This window comes from Micrasema longulum, unplaced genomic scaffold, assembly GCF_059751315.1.
Source record: "Micrasema longulum isolate JH-2025_06_02 unplaced genomic scaffold, ASM5975131v1 h1tg000066l, whole genome shotgun sequence".
Lineage (NCBI taxonomy): Eukaryota > Metazoa > Arthropoda > Insecta > Trichoptera > Brachycentridae > Micrasema > Micrasema longulum.
The window spans coordinates 437,837-452,887 of record NW_028277273.1 but is presented as its reverse complement, the minus strand read 5'-3'; positions in this window follow the sequence as shown (position 1 = coordinate 452,887).

The window sequence follows — 15,051 nt, the reverse complement described above, 5'->3', positions numbered from 1 at the left end:
TAGATGTAAAAATAAAATAAAATAATAACATTTTTTTTAAAAATGAAAAACATAAATATACACATACATATTTTAAGGGATTCAAAGAAACGATGAGAAGAATCTTTATTATTAGACTTATTTAACGTTTCTCCGGTGTTATAAATAAATTATATCATTTTTCTATTCATTTTTTTATATTTTCTGTTTCCCTTCAAGCACCGTAAAAACTTCCTTTTAAATCTGAAATTTTACTATCAATATATTGGATAATGAATTTCGTAGACTTTTAAAGAGTACGTGTGCCAATAGAAGAATTCTTATTCTTCATATGAAATATATTAGAGCACAATGAGTGTGATCTAATAGGCGCGTATCACAATTTATTGAGGTTACACTTTTATTAATATACAGCATGTTCACAAAGTATTATTCACGAGTGTCGCTCACTGACTCGGGACAGAACTGCGATTCAGAGAAGGCGTCAAGGAATTTACGTATTTACTACGTGCTAGCAACGCTTTCTCTTCCCCCTAGAGAGCGTTCTGAAGCGCACTGCACGGCCCGTATTACAATAAAAAGTTAACGGAGTTCCTTTTAATTGTCTATAAAGTAAAATCGATTTTTCCGTATGGCATCTCAAATTACAGGTTTTTGACGATGATACTTCAAATTTTTAATACAAGTACTCACGTTTTCGTACAGAAAATTCGATTTTACTTCATGGACAATTAAAGATAAATCTACCGGAAGTTAACAGAGTTATCTTCGACTGCCTACAAAGTAAAATTGATATTTATGTACGATAATGTGTATATTTTAATTTTAATTAAAATTATTTTCGTCCGTAACATGTAATTGATCATGTTTGAAAGAAAAATGTATGCATGTTCTATTTTTCATATGGAAAACTTAATTTTACTTTGTAGATAAAATTGAAGATAAATTTTAACTTCCCATTGTAATACGTGCCCAGAGTCCTGAATAATCATAAACATAGGTAGGGATAATTAAAAAAATATAATTTTTTTTTATTATTTTCTTACATTTTTTTTAAACGTGTTATAAATAAATTTATTGCTTGATAAAATTGACGAAAAATACGGTTCTGTGTGAGAAATAACACCAGAATCCTGGACGAGTACTTTCGAAAATCGAGTGGAGATGAGTCCGCCTCTAGTAGTGGTTGGCGCGTTCGCCAACCATGCATGAGTTTTCGGATTAGATTCCTGGCGAGGTCGACATTAACAGACAATCTGACAACCTTTACAAAAGACAAAACATTATTATTGACAATAGAGTGTGATTTTAAAACGAAAAAATGTTTTGTTAAATTTATGTAATAATCCGTAAGGGTTTATGTTATGTTCAACTTTTTTCATATGTGTATTGTTTTTTAAGTTGGCTTTTGACTGCAATATTTTATTGTGCCCGAAATGGCACCCGAAGTGTAAGGTTGATCAACTTCCTTATGTAAAAGAAGATCATGTTGCACCGAATATAGTATACCAATGCAGGGCCTTGTGATGATGATGGAAGAACTGAAAAAATGGATTTTAAAACATGAAGTTAATGTTCATAATGTTTAAACTAACATTTATTTATTATAAACACTAAAAATTCCTAGACTTCCATTTTTCCTACCCTAAAATGTTCTCCGTCTATGCTGTAACTAGTATGAATCTCGATTCATTTGTTAATTAGTTTTGAACAATTTTCAGTTGCCAGTTTTAAAAAAGGTTCAAAAAAATAATTTAATTAATAGGCTATCAAAATAAACCAAGAAAAAATAAACATATTTTTGTGTATCGTATCATCGGCGCTATGATATTTTTAAGTTTTGTAATTTTGAAATTACCCCGTCTGTGACGTCACAAGTTCGAGTCGGAGACTTATGCTCATCGGTGAGTTAGCTTCCCCGAAACCAGAAATCTATCAAAACACGCTATCATTGATTGATTCTTAAGAACTTGTGACGTATTTTAAAGTTGTTAATTTTTTTGGCACATTTTCGAGAAACTTCGAAATACAATTAAATGCTCTAATTTTTACCAGGTGTGAGAAAACATTTTTTATTTTGTAATAAACAATAAGTGTACAATCTCTTAAATCCGTGCCTCGTGTCTGAGGATGGAGATTACGCCTGACTCCAGGCATGGCTCGTCTGTGGACGTAACCGAACGGTCTTGTGTTGTTCTATAGGCATTCGTCAGTGATGATTCTGATAATTCAGTGACTATGCCGCTCCATCTTGTCGGCTGACGTCCACGCGACTTTTTCCCTTCGACATTTATCAGGAGAATAGTTTTCTCCAAACTATCAGAGTTCCCCCTGGAAATTTGTCCAAATAACTGCAGGATTCTTTTCTCGCACTTGGATGTTAGTCTTTCTCCTACGTCCAGCTCCTGGAGTATAGATGCATTCGTACGTCTGGCCGTCCACGGAATCTGCAGCATTCGCCGCCAGCACCACATTTCGAAATCTTTGATTGTTTTATTTTCAGATTCCCTCAGTGTCCAACATTCCACGCCGTACATGAACACTGAGAAAACCAAGACCTTTACCAGTCTCTTTTTGGTGTTAATGGTCGTACTGCGATTCTTCTAAATCCTCAGCAGCCGACTCATAGCACTTTTGGCAATACCTATACGTCGCCGTATTTCACCTTCACACCCACCACCATCGCTGATTGTGTACAATACAAATATTTAAATAATGAATGGGCTTTCCTAATATACAATGTACCTAAAAATGCTCCCAGTATACCCAAATTGATTTTTAATTACATTACTTTTCTTGGTCTATATAAAAATCCTCAATACTAGTTATATACTCTCATAATCTATTAGCACTATTATACACCTATATCATTAAATAGCAATTATTATTAGTGTATAAGGATACTTTGTAAATATTTAGGTTAGTTTGATAATGTCCTAACAAGGAACGCGTCACACATATTAAAAAAAATAAAAGTAGTCAAATCCGATGAAATTGTTTTATTTAGGATACCTTACCAAATAACATTTTTTATATCTGATTTCTTGTGACACCGAAATTTCTCATTATTAATACCACAATCCCGTAAAATGAGCGTTGAGTGTTAAGTTGATATCTTACGAAACACTCTTTAGGCAAGAAGAGGGTTCACTATGATAGACGAGAGTTTAAAAGGATAATCTCCCGCATCCTGTAACGGCAGGACGTAACCCACGTCTCGCTGGTACGTAATCAGTGTCCTGCCCACCGTAAATTGGTAACCTCACGATGATAGCGAATGTAGTATAGGCCATAGGCCTGTGCCGACATCACAACCTCAAATACGGATTTTCGTGAGGATTTGAGACAACCGCCTCCTATTGTGTACACAAATCTTCTTAACAAAAGATTTCTCAGTCTCAGAATTAAATTTTTGATGTATCTTAAAATGATTATTTAAACGACAATATTTTGAGTTTGGATTTCCTTCCTAGGGAGTTATTTAGATCTCAATTTGTTGTTACAGAGAGGGAAAACATTTTTGAAAATGGAATATGGAAGTTTAGGTATTTACAGGGCCTGCCATTGCCTGGTTTAAGTGGCTGCTTTACACACTGTATAACATTCACCATTCTGCCTATGTTTAAAAATCCACATTTCCTCAATTTTTTCATAATCAAGATCCATAACTGGATTTTGTCGAGGGGAAGAGACCACTGTATGAGATTGCTCCGGGAATAAATTTATAAAATCGATGCTGTCTTCTTTATTACCCTTAAATCACCCTTATATACCCTTATATTTATTAATATGTTTATCAAATTATATATTGTACTATATAAATGTATAACTATTATTTTGTTTACTAAATTTTTTTTTTTTACTTTCAAAATTAATAAATACATTAATTTGAATTTTACATTTATTATCTTAACTTTACACCACCATGTGTTATTAAATAACTTATGTATTTCTTGACATGCATATATTTTTTTTTAATTTTTAAATATTTACTGTAATTTTTTTCTTACGTTTCATATCATGCAAACAGCATAAAACAGAATAAAATAATAAGAAAACAATCTTACATAGGCATAACCTGTGTGTGGGTATACATGATTTTATCAGTTTTACTTTACAGCGAGTACACAATGAAAATACACAGTATAAATTTTTATATAAAAAACCAAAAAAAAGAAAAGTCAATGATTCCCAAAAAACAGTATCTTTAATAAATTATTTAAATTTTTTTATGAAAACTTTACTATCTAGAGACGGTGGACGATGTATAGTGAGTGTTCTATAGATTTTTTTCATTTTAGTCTAAATTATATAAACGGCATTTGAGTAGTAAAATATATTAATATTAATATTACTTGTAATTTCTTTGCAAAGAAATACTGTCATGTGAGGTATGTTTGAAAGGTTTTGTATGCATAATATACCTAGGTAGATAGAGGGGAATGATTTATTTTTGTTAATTATTTTTAAGAACTGTTACTATTGTCTAGTGTTTTTACAGAATTCGGTAAAATACATTTTTTTTTCATTTGGTTTTTTGTAATCCAACTTGAAGCCGAGGCGAAGTACGAGAAGTATCCGATAATTATTAGTAAATGGTTCCTTTTTATTATTGTAGTGAAAAATCATCAGCATTCCGGATTTTCAGAACAGGGGTATTATTATCTTTTCCCTTAAAGTATATTTCAGTTTTTTGTCCATATGAACTTAAAACCAAACCATTGGCGAGCTTTGTTTTTTTGCAAGAGTTAGTTTGTACATTGATGTGTCATAATATTTATAAATATATTGATTTTATTATAGAAGAGTCCCGGCCTTACATAAAAAAATGTATAATTATGCCATAATAAAATTGTGTATTTTTTATTTATTTTATTAACATAAACGGCAAATCTGCCTTTTACAAATATTTATAATATTAACATATTTGGCTCAATGTTTTTTTTATTTTTTATTGCGTGTATTCAATAAAAAATTATTTAAAAATGCTTTGTAATTTATGTTATATTTGTTGCATCCATGATATTTATTTGTTACATCTACGTTATAGTTTTAATTTTTCTGGTTACTGTGATTCCTGTCATGACGTCTATGAATTGGATTGTGTCCGAATAATAAATATAAAAAAACCAAAATCGATTACACGATAAACATCGTACAATATTTAAAAAGTAATTTCTGTATTGCTTTAATTAAAAAAATTAGGATAAATTATTAACGTAACCACTAGTTTAAGAACTCTTGAAGTTTTCCATACTAAACGGCATATTTTTTTGTATTCATTAATTGTTAAAATAATATCTTTGTACGGACCATTCTGGAACTGTAAATCGTCGGCAATTGTTGCATTTATTACGCCAAACATATTTTGTCGCCAGTAAAGATGTTATTGGCCAAGGACAATATATTTTTAGGGTTACCATGTCATTACATAAAATTATTATTAATTAATAATAGTTATAATAATACACTGTTATCTTTAAACGTATTCATTATTTGTGAACAGTATTAAATACTATTTTAACAATAAAAAAAAACTGAAAAAAATTAAGGCCAAGTTTGAGTATAACAAATAAACACAAAAATTTTGTCTTTTTACTGTTGCCTTTAATTGTATAGAAATTTACACATTTTTCATCCTATTGTAGTCCTAGTTTAATATTGTTTTCTTATATTTTATATTTTACTTAAAGCTGTCATGTGAATTAATTTAATATTAAAATATGCGATAGTATCGTACGAAAATATGCAAAATTATATTATACAATTGTTTTGTACGAAAATATTTACTATTCTGTATAATAGTGTTGTAACAAATTAAATGCAATAGTGTAGTACGAAAATGTGCAAAATTGTATAAAATAGTGGATAGTTAGGAATCTACGGATAGTGGAAGGTATACAATACTATTGTATCGTATTGAAATATATTTTTTTAAATTCCATGAGAAATAAATGCAAGAACTTACATTAAAACACGCGAAAATGCCTATCTATCATGCACCGTGCACCTTTTACAGATATTTTATTTAAAAATCCTTATTTCCATTTTGTTAAAAATAATCCCATTAAAATAATTTAAAAAATACTCTAAAAGTAATAAAATTTTCACTATAATTTCATCCAACTTTGAGAATATTTCTAAACGATGCAGCGTTTAGAAATATTCTTTAGGCGTGCTGGAGCTGCCAGTCTCAATACAAATTTGTATTAGAGTTTTGACATTTGGCTGGCGGCGGCGCGGCGCGCCAAAATAGTTCTAACGTTCATTAAAAGAAAAAAAATGTTTTTTCAATGAGCGAATCTGAAAAGAGGTCTCAAGGCCTCTAAAACGGATTCGTTTAAGTAAAAAAGTATGTTTTTAACGTAATTTAAAAAAAAATGTAAAGCGAGATGTGGTACTGTGAAAGTACATAAAATATCTAGCGTCGTGTCACGTGGCGTCGGTGGCCCGCTAATTTCTGTATTGAGTCCGAGATTTAAGAACAAACTCGGTCTCACTTGTCTTTATACAAACGTATTCTCGGATTTTCTCCCTGGACTAGAGTAATGGTTTTTTGACACACTATAGATATTTATCATTGGCGTGTCTCTATTATTTTTCTTTTTTTATAAATTGTTTTTCTTGGGAGCTAGGACCATCTAAAAACTCAAAAACACGCTTATTTTCAACTCCGATCTTTGGACGTATAGTATCCAAATATGATAAATAATTTTGAAAAACGGAAAAGATGCCGACACAGAAAGTTTCCTTCGGATACCCTGTCTTAAAAAAATAGCCAAATCGGTTCAGTTTTGTGTAGCGGAAAATGGGACATACCTATTCATTAAAATTGGCATCGCATGTCCTATTAATAATATTTGTAACTAATCTTGACTAAATTTTGAATGTCCTAAAATCAGATTCCTTAAGTTCGTATTATTTTGAGAAAACACGAAATACGTCTCTTTGCGGTGGTGTACACCCTGGCACATGACATAGCTCGTTCATTAGCACAATCAATCTCCTCCGCTTAGCAATAATCATTCTCAAGTCAAAACAAAACATTTAACGGCACTAATATTGCATTCACTGATTCTAAATAATGCATATTGTTCGAATTTATGCTAGAATAATTACAGATATTCAGAATCCAAAATTAACCAAATAATTTGAGCACAAAAAAACTTTTCAGTTGGCATCAAACTTTATTTTTATTAATAGATATTAATATAAATTTTATACTACTAATTTCAACGTACTTTTACCGGTTTCTTAGTGTTTTGAATAAGCTTAGTACGCTACCAAGCATGAACGTAAATATATAATTGACAGTAAAAATATATGAAAAAAAGAAACAGGAATTTATTGCAACTTTATAAATGTGTTATGTACATATATATTTTATTTAATATTAGCGCCAAAATATCTAGCGAGATCGACTCTAGCAAACGATATTTTCATCTTGTCATGTCATGTTAAACAATAGGGTATTTTCACAAGTCGGGAATAACGTTAAAAAATTGATAAAAATTTAGAGCGCATTTTTACGATTTTTTTTTACGATCAACAATTAATACTATTAAAAAAAGTCATTTTTTTACAAATACAATTTTTAATGAAATTAATATTCAAAATTAAGTAGTGGTAAGTTATGTTTTATGCAAGTTTGGCCGCTTTTACACCTAACAATCTGTTCCGGTGTTCTTCAAATAATATAAGACCAGCTCCACTAAATAATTGCTCACTGGTGACGCTGCGGGGAAGAGTTGATAGAAATTGGCGGACTTATGGCAAAAGATCAGTTTATTTAATTGTATGAATTTAATTTCCACCACATAAGGGGATCTTCATGTAAAGGCAATCGTTTCTTTTTCGTACTCCTGGAGTTGTGACTGTGTCTCCAAAAATAGATTGTCATTCTCGTTATTTGTAATCGAGTCTTGCTGGTCTTCATTCATACTCAACATGGATTCTAATGATGAATTCATCATTGATAATGATATAGGTTAGATTTCATTCTCTATTTGAGTTCGGCACCTTTTCGGGAAGGTATGCCATCATTACAATCTGATATCACTAAAAACGAGAAAAAACCTTATTTCTACCGTTTTTAATAAATCATTGTAATCTTCCTACTAATTTTAATATCATTATACACAGCAAGGAAAACGATATGAATCATTTTTATATGTGCTCCCAAACATGTACGACAAAAAAGTCTAAAAATATAAAGTACTTTGGTATTATCCTAGATAGTAATATGAAATGGAATTCACAAATAAATGCTGTGGTAAAAAGAGTTAAAAAGCTTATGTACAAATTTGTTAGATCAAGAAACATTATCTCTCCAAAAATGTATTAACTGTTTACTACGAAATCATACAGTCTATTCTGTAGTTTGAAATCATGAGCAATGGAGGAGCTTACAAGACAAATTTACGTCTACTTTTGACTGTCCAAAAAACCATCGTTAAAACTATATTAAAAGTGCCTTCAATTTTTTTTAAAGAACTAGATATACCTTTAATTGACGACATCTTAAAAAAGCGTCTATTTTGCAAACTTTCAAAGAATAAAAACCCACTGATTTACAAAATTCTCGAAACTCTTGATTTCCAAATAACTTAATTTTAAATAGATGCAATGCAACTGCAGCTTTAAATCATAATTTATATGTTGGGGAAAAAACTTTAATAATCTTCCAGAAATATATCTATATAAATCTAAATAATCAATACCAAATATTGAAATATTTAAATCTAAATTTAAAAAACACACGAGACCTTACCTATCCTGAACTCCATACAGTAGAAAATTTTGTATTTTCAAGAATATAGGATGAAGGAGAATTTTAAAGAATCTGTGTTAGATTGTAATAATTAAATGCAAATAAAATATTAAATATTCACTTATAAATATTAATGTAAAACAAACTTCCTTTCTTAACACAAGTTGTCACTCTATTAGAGAGGTATAAATGTTATTATTAATGATGTAAGCACAAAACATTTATTTGTAATTTTATACTTATTTTGTTAACAATTTTTTCAATAAAAAATAATTGTTTCTGTAATCAAAACTATTCTAATTAACTAAACTGATTAAAAGTGGTATTTGAAGCGTCATTAAAAACATTTTTATTGTACCTTACCCACATTTTACTAATTTTCCTAAATCCGCTGACACTAATATGTGATTTTAATTTTATTTTCAGATTGAAGCAAGCATATTATTTTAAGTATTTTATCAAAAAGGATAAAAATGAACACATTTAAACAAATTTACAAATCTTTTCAAGTATTTCTACTCCTACTGCTGAGTGTATCAGATGGTAAATACTTAATCATTTTAATTTCCGTACCCATTCATTTTAAAGTTAAACGAATCATGCCTTATGCCTTTTGATATTGTTTGCTTATACGGACCTTAATAATCTATTGTGCTTTTTTATCATGTTTTCGTAGAAACCTAATTATATAATATATGTACATTGTAATTAATTGGCAGTAGTGATGTATTGTACATTTAAATAAATTAGTACGTACTTGTTTTTTTTTTAGAAAACATAATAATAATTGAATAAATAAAGCATGTTTATATGCAGGGCTCATGATTATGCAATGGGCTGGTTTCAGTTTATTTATTTATTTTTATACATAAGTTTACTGTAAATTATTTGAGACATAAGTCCCAACTCCATGGGACTAAAAGTTCTGTATTGAGATGGGACTAGCAATTAGTTGACATAGACACATGAGTATATCACCACAAATATAGGATCAGAAACATAAAAAATATTTTTTTTTTAAATATATATTTATATATGGCACATCAATATGATAAACAGTAAAACTCAAACATTCGGAAAATCATCAAGGAGTTTCCTACTCAAATCCCTCCCACTAAGGAAAATCCAGTCCTTAACTACTTTCTTGAAAATCGTTTTTGTCCTTAAAGGTTAATACGCTCTTCTAAAATATTGAACACTCTCGGTGCGATAAATGAGAGATGTTTCTGAGCAAAAGTCGTACGGGTTTTGGGTATGACATAATTCGTGCTCTGGGAAAACCTCGTACGGACATTTTGCTGAGACCTCTCCTTATTGTTCGACCAGAAGTGTGTAAGTGCTTCTTTTAGGTACAGTTGTCTCATATCCAGCACCTTCATTTAGTGGAATATCAGTATCTGATTACTTTTCACCCTGTGTAAAATTTACCATTGTCTGTGTTTAAACATCCATATTTCTATTTTTAAAATGTACCTTTTAAACCTTATTAGTTTTTATTTTAACTTAATATCATAGAATAAAGAATAGTCCAGAAGGAGCGTAGAATCATATTTGAATACATCGGACTGTGTCCAATAATTCCCCCACTATGCCCTACTTTCGCCGCGCGCATTCGTGAGGTCGTAGCGTAATGTTGCTTGATGGGAAAAAAATCATAACACAAATGTAAGGTAAAATCTATTAATTTCTCTAAAACTTTATTGTGCACTCGGAAATATTGATTGACACAACAGAGTAGATAAGTAAAGGGTCATTTAATAAGAGTAATTGAATTAATGAACTTTAAACTCAAAATATAAAACAAATTTTATTTTACATAAAACGTATATTTTTATATCACGTTAAATAATATTTGAAGTTTTGAAGATAATGTCCGTCAAATGTCTAAAACAGAATTGTTTAATCCCAATTTTCATTAATTCTCTCATTAGATGAGCAAAGTAGGGTAAAAAAATTTACTACCCCAGGGTTGCCAGCAACACTAACGAAATTTCCATTTTGTTTCTTCGATAATCTGTCGGATGGAAAAATAATTCAATTTTTAAGTAATGCATTTGCCAATTAAGTATTCGTTTGCTAATTACACATGAAATGTGATACCATCCTGTTTCTTTAAGATCCTAGCAGTATTTCTACACTTTAAAAGGACACAACGCGGCATATTTGAATTCTAATCAGGGGTTGCGTACTGAGCGACGTCTACAAAGAAACTAATGGGTCAAAACGTAAACCTACTCATTTACGAGTAGTTTAGTCGCCTTTTGTTTGATGTGCGTATGCGATTTCTGGACTATTTTTAATTCTATGCTTAATATGTTTGCAGCCATATTTTAGATTTTATGAATTTTGATATTTTATACGATAATAATTCTTACAAATATATTTATGACATGATTATTAGAGATGCCACGAATATTGATTTAGCCGAATACCGAATGCCGAATATTTGGCCACGCTCTCGGCCGAAGCGCAAAATATTCGGCAAAAGATGTGAGCATTTTGCGCGTGCCAGGTTACGAATCACGACATGTCTCTGCGGTGCGAGGTGCGAGCAGGAGTGACCCAGTGACAGCGAGTGACAGGTGACAGAGCGGGCGTATTTGTTTCATTTGCGAGTAAATCATGTCGCGACTCGCGACATGCGTTTTTTGTTCATTATTACATCACATTGCGTAATTACTAATTATTTGTTCATTGTACGTCACGGCACCATCTAATGAAAAATTGCCTATTTGGAAATACATATTATGAGAGAGGTAATAAACTGGCTGTGTAACAATAAGATCTCGTGAGGAAAATCGCAATCGTTTGCCACCAACAAATGCTGAAAATTTGTTTTCATTCATCACAACTTACCACTGATAGATTTTAAGGCTGTAGTGTGGTAAAATGAACGCAAAATTAGGAAATCATACGATTTTGTCATTTTAAAACGAACGTTTTTTTTTTAATCGCACAATAATAAAAAAACATAAAAGGTATTTCTGTTATATACTTAAATTTTTTATGTAACTAAAATGTAATTACTTTTAGACCGGCAGATTACACCATTTCAAATTTAGACTAAATTTAGGTATCTGAGATCTCAATCAAGACTAAGTATTGAACTAAAATATGTTAGAATTATTTGAAGATAATAAATTGATCATGAAAGTGGCCGAAGCCAAATTTATTTTTTTTGATTTTGAAAAGAAATACAAGTATTTTAAATCACACACATTTTTGTGACATTTTCTTTTATTTCTATGTAAAATTATGCCTTCGGTTACACTAAAAAAAAAAAATTTTTGAAATATTTTATTTGAAACCATTTTTTAAAGAATTCTATTTTTTTTTTTTTTAAAGAAGATAATTCTGGTTGTAATATTTAATTTAAAACAACATCTTATTCACGACCTGCATACCTGCCCTTACCGAAAACGATAACGATAATTTGGTATTCGGCCGAATAGTACGCAGTATTAGGCCGAATACCGAATATTTAAAAATGTAGCCGAATAGACCGAATACCGAATCATCATCATCATCATTCCCTTTCCGCACATAGGGCCCTGCATTGGTATACAAATCGCAGCGTATCTTGATCATTTTTGTTACTCAAAGGTAAGATGATCAGTCTTACGTTTTAGGTGCCAGTCCAAGGACTATGAAATTTTCTAGTGTAAAAACACCTTTTTAAATCAATATTTCGTGTCAACCATGTCGGCAACCGAACCCGAGATCTCTTGCATGGTGGGCAAATGCGCTGACCACTACACCACGAGGCCGACGAATACTGAATAGTAGACTAATATTCGTGGCGTGGCATCTCTAATAATTAAATTCTCGAATATATGACGTATATTTTGTTATATTATTATTTAAACTATTTGCAATCGAATTACTGAATCTTTTTGTTTGCCTTTTTAAATGTGTTTTTTCCAAAGAAAGGTAAACCAACATGTTGCAGTGGGGATGGAGAACATTTTAGGCAAGGAAATTAAGCATTGACGGGGTTCGTGAGCTTGTTTAATGAGAAATATTGCCTTTTTAGTATTTGGAATCCGGTGCTTCCAATGTAACAGTAATAATAACTCCGCTTGTACCAACTTGGAACTCATCGGCAAGAATCCCCTTTACCCAATGCCCTGTACCGGACAGTATGACGGAAAGGAGCCGTTCTGCAGGAAAATCGTTATAGAAAGTAAGTTTATTGGGAGATTATAAAATGTATTACTTTTAAGTAGATAAATATCAAATCGCATAAATATGTTGTACCTAAGTAATTTTAAATTATACTTCCGCGATACCCGTTGTTCCAAGAGTTTTCTCCTGATCTAAACGTAATAGTACTGTCATATGCCTATGACAGTACTACTACGCGATGATCTCAGCATATCGTCACTTGAGCGGCCATATGACCTATCTATTTTTTTTGCACTTTATAGGAAAGACAAAAAACTGAATAAGATTTACGTCATGTTGTCGAGAAAATTTTGATATGTCATGTTAATATGAGTCGATTTGTGGCGCCTCTAGTGTGAGTTTGTCAAAACTGAGTATGCAGGTCGATTCAGAAGGCTACAAAGCTTTTTACATACTTCTCTCAATCTGGTAAAAGTAAAAACATAAGATTGGTCATGTTATGTAAGTAATTTATTACAAAAAAGGTTCGTTTCTGGAGTATTCATTAAGTATAGCCTGTATGTTCATGGTCATTAACAAAATAAATGTTAAAACAAATAAATGTAATACGAAAAATAAGTGTTTAAACTAATAAATGAAATATATAAATTTTCGATGCGGAGAAAGGCTTAATAATAAAAGTTAGTTACACTGTTAACAAAAAAACAGAATATTTTTTTTTATTTGGAAATATTTGCGTTCTTACGATTTATCCAAATATTTCAATTTTTGATCATTTTAAACATGTTGTAAATAACTCACTATTAGAAAATAGGAGTTAAGTTGGAGTAGAGTGGGGTCCGAACCTCGGACCTCTGATCCGTGAGTCCACAACACTAGCCACGGGAATACAACCCGAGTACATGATGTCTTACGAAGTGTGTTCCAATGCAATTAAGAAAATTCTTGAAAAACGTTTTGTTTTATTTGAGAGCCAACTGACAATTTATTAAATCATAAAATATAAAAAAACACGATATAAATAATGTATTAACTAATTAGGTGCTTTCTCGTAATATATTAGTTACCTAAATTGTCACATAAATATAATTTATAATTTTTGAGCATTATAGCATATAAGATACCTATGTATAAACATATTGACAGTCCCGTGGGTAGTGTCGCGGATCCCGAATCGGGATGTCCGAAGTTTGAACCTCGCTCTACTACAACTAGGTTTCCTTTTTAACACGGTTATCTAACACCAAATGAAAATGCACCAAATTTTAAATATTTTGGGTAAATCACAGGTTTCAAGCGCCGCGCCGTGCCAGATCAGGAACCAGAAATATTAAGTATAGTGTAAAAATACTCACAAAAATATTTCTCGTCGACCTTGCCGAAACCAAGCCAGTGGGTGCCAATTTCTACTCAATTCACCCAAATTAGGATTTTTACTCAGAATAGAGAACAAGTCGACAACACTCTTTCAGAATTCTGGTTCTATTATACACGGAGAATCGTTTTTCATTTAACCTGAATACTAGAAGACGAAGTGATTTTCAAATTATATTTTAGAGGTCTTATTATTTTTCTGTTTAAGTTTTGGACTCAAATAAGAACATCGAAGGAAGGACCATTCGGGGATGCGGCTGGATACCATTTAAAAACCCCTGTTACAGTGCAGATAATGATGACCACAATGAAAAGGTTTGCCAGTGCTTTGAAGACGGTTGTAACTCATCAGAGAAGACATTCCACTCCATTTTATCGGCTTCACTGTTACCAGCGTTCCTGCTAGTGAGAACATTCACTTAGCAAGCTTAAAAAATTACTCCAGAATTATATGTTTAAAATAAATAAATGACATAATTACTGGAGTTGGTGTGTATCCGTGTACCTGGTCGACATACCCGCCACAGATCTCCTTTTTATTCTGCAAGTTCTAGAACCAACTATCACACGCACTCCCCTATCCCCAGACCCCACGGATTAGGTAAATCAGTATGAGAAAAAGTAACCTGATAAGCTGTGATTTTTGGATTCTGGACTTGCTAATTATAAATCGAGTGTGATTAAAATTTTTTACTCGCTACATAATTCCTAAACTTTTATCTATGTTTGAAAATGTTTTTTTTAATATTTATATTTGTGTATATTTTTAATTACTTGTGTGTAATTTTCAATTCAATTCAATT